The sequence below is a fragment of the Polistes canadensis genome, unplaced genomic scaffold, assembly GCF_001313835.1.
Source record: "Polistes canadensis isolate GaletaPanama2010 unplaced genomic scaffold, ASM131383v1 scaffold_348, whole genome shotgun sequence".
In the NCBI taxonomy this organism is placed as follows: Eukaryota; Metazoa; Arthropoda; class Insecta; order Hymenoptera; family Vespidae; genus Polistes; species Polistes canadensis.
Window position 1 is genome coordinate 118,370 of NW_014569895.1, and position 3,377 is coordinate 121,746.

Here is a 3,377-nt window from a genome sequence, read left to right on the forward strand (position 1 = left end):
TAAAGGGATCCACGGTGTCTCTACACTTCGCATCATTACCGCGGTAACGTGCGACGATTCACCTAACCAACGGACGCTGATCTTACTTCTTCTTTTTCTTCTTATTCTTATTATTATTCTTCTTCTTCTTCTTGCTACAACATATTATATTGTCACCTAGTTAAATCTAGTTTTTATTTTTAAATCTAATACAATTACATATCATCTTTCTTCGTTGGTAATCTTTTTTTTTTCTTTCTAATTCCAATTATCCGGTTACCTCAGCGAACTCTCTCAAGTAAGTAAACTGTTATTTTCTAAATTGGTTCTTTTTTTTCTTTTTGCTATTTCTTCATTTTAAAAGCATCTAAATAGGGCTAATTCTTTTTTTTTAATTAAATCGAACCTCGTTACAATAATGTTGACACCTGTTAGCAAACACATTTTCTTGATTTGGGTTTCTTTTCTGTGATCGAATTTATTATAAAATTATTTATAAAATTATAAAGAAATAGCGTACGTTAATTCAAAGTTTGATATTAATTTATTTTTTTCTTGATAATTGTTCAAATAGTTTAGATGTAAAATTTCGTTTACCTTGATCGATATATATACCTAAATAATTAATTTTTTGTTTTCCTTAAACTTAAAAATACTTCCTACTCCTAATGTTAATTAAAAGGGATAGTAATTTGGAATGACACGCAACTTTCAAACTTGAAGAAACATTAGGAAATTAGATTGGCAAACTCGTTGAAAGTTCCTTTATCTCTCTCTCTCTCTCTCTCTCTCTCTCTCTCTCTCTCTCTCTCTCTCTCTTTCTTTCTCTTTCTAATTTCACCCTCTTTCTCGTAATTTTATAATACTCTCTTTAAAAAACATCGTTTGTCATTATCACATTTTCATTCGCGTTAAGAATACGTCGAGATTTGTCACTATTATTTTCTCTTATTTACCAGTTTATAAAATTTTAATTAGTTTACAAATTATTAAAGTACGATTAACGATTTACTAAGGACGCTTGTAAGGTGTCTTGTAACTGGCACGGATGTCTGTTTTCAACATATGCTCGGGAGACGCGTTAATATGAAAATTGCAAACGTACTGAAGTAACCGAGAATCTATGCAAAAGTTATTACAAAAGATGGTTAAAGATTAATAGGAATTTGTATTATTTATACGATGGTAGTATGATTTGATATAGCTGACAAAACAAAATACGAAATAGTAGTTATACGATACATTTGAAAATAGATCGCATCTATATGCATCTGTATGCATCATTCTATCCAATACATACACTTACATATATGCATTTACTATGTATGCGTAATCGTTACAGACACATACATTGTTAGAAGTTCAAGCAACGATTTTTTTTTTTTAATTAAAAAACAACATCGTTTCTATTCCATCAACATTTTAACAACATCAATTCCATTTGTTTATTCATTTATTATTCTTTATTGATTGACACTATCGAAAAAAGAAATTGATTTGAGGAAACATCCCCTATCAATACAAAATTCCCCCTTTTTTGTTTAGTTGCATTTGCTCGATAAGCCGATGCATGTGGTTTCTGATGGATGCCATGAACAACAAATTCGTCGCTCGTTCGGAAAATATTAATTCGGTCATTGTCGTAAAAAATCATCCAATAAAAAATAATATACTTTTTGATACTTGTATACTTGGTTTCCTTCCTTCCTCTTTGGCTTATGTTGCCTACTCGATCTGAGAATAGTCATTTTTCTAAATATATCCCCTCTGATCGTAAACAGTGATTACGGTTTTTACTTGAGCGTACTTCTTTATGGGTTACGTCAATATAAAGTTATAGGTTCGGGAAATATCGTTTTTTTACTATCGAACGATAGTCTCTAACATAAGTCTATTCACAAAGAAAGACAATCAATTGTATTGAACATCCTTATATGCGTGTAATAATTTTTTTTTTCAAAATTTTTCTTTTCGATTCTGCAAAAAATTATTCATATCTAAATAATAATTGTTTCGATCAATTTAATATTTGGATCGTTTAATTTAAAAGTGGCGTAAATTCATTTTTCTTTTTTCAAATGAGATATATAATTTGTGATTAATTTATAATGTAAATTTTGTATTTAGAACTAGTTAATATTTAATATCTTTAAAAATTCTCAATAGATTTTTCCTATTAAAATTCCGCAAACGGGAAAAAAGTGATCTTTTTATTTTTAAAAAAGATTTATCAATGAATACAAAGAGTACTAATTAAATTTAGTATTGTAGTTTTGTTTTATTCGCAGCTTAAATTGATTTTAATTTCAGCCCTCTCCTTCCCGCCGATACGGTCTCCCTTTGTTTTCTTTTCAATTCTTTTTGATTTTTTTGTTTGTTTTGACTTCAGGGAAAGTAACTTTATTCTCGGAAAAGTGATTTATTCTTTGCAAACGTTTGATGAGTTTTTTGCTTGTGGATTCCCGCTGAAAAGCGTCACTTGTTGCCCTTTGACCGATCGATTCTTTTTAATATTCATTCGCTTATTTGTAAAGACAAAAAAAAGAGAAAAAAGGAAGATATCAAATTGTTTTCTAGATTTATTAAGATAATTGCAATTGTGTGAATTTTTTTATTTTCTTTTATCACATTTTTTCGTAAAATTGTTTTTCATGGGTCAACCTTAAGAAGACAAGGAATTTTTCATAAAGAATAATTTGATAATAACATAGGAAGAGTATATATATAGTAATATATGTGTAAATGTTATTATTTTATTATTATATATATAAATACACTTAAATGACCGTATATTATTTCCCGTAAGGCTTACTCTCTAATCGGCAATTTTTTCGTTTAGAAATGAAAAACAAATACATGTGAATTGAATAAATATTATAAAATATTAGTAGAACAATATCTACGTTGAAATCGATTGGTTGTTATTACATTTTATGTATGTATTTACATTTATTTTATGTATTAGTCTATTGAAAAACGTATGATTAATTAAAAAGTGTAATTATTCATACAAACGATAACAGTATGAGATAATGAATCATTTGGAATGCAACGTATTAATTTTTGTTACACGATCTGAATAGATATCACATTATAGATTTTGTTTGATGGATTTTTTATTTTTTTTATTTTTTTATTTTTTACACTTGTTTCTCCATCATTACGTTAATTCAATATTAAACACAAAATGTTGCGAATAATCGAATAAAAATCGATGAAATTTTATCAAGATTTTTTTTTGCCGACAATAGGACGAACGTCATATACATTTTTTTTTTATATTTACATAAAAAATTGATGTTAATATTTATATATGTATAAGTATCACGGATTAGAAGATAAATTACAATGTCGACACGTTACAATGATAATATATAAAAATTATATTGCTAGGGGAT

At 27.4% G+C, this 3,377-nt stretch overlaps 1 protein-coding gene across 1 annotated transcript in view; it reads left to right on the forward strand.

Moving 5' to 3' along the window:
- The window catches only part of LOC106791886 (short neuropeptide F-like), an 11,415-nt gene continuing 8,038 nt past the window's right edge, over nt 1-3,377 (forward strand). Inside the window, exon 1 of the mRNA XM_014757872.1 lies at nt 1-277. The gene's annotated coding sequence lies outside the window, so the exon portion shown is untranslated. The remainder of the gene's footprint in view (nt 278-3,377) is intronic.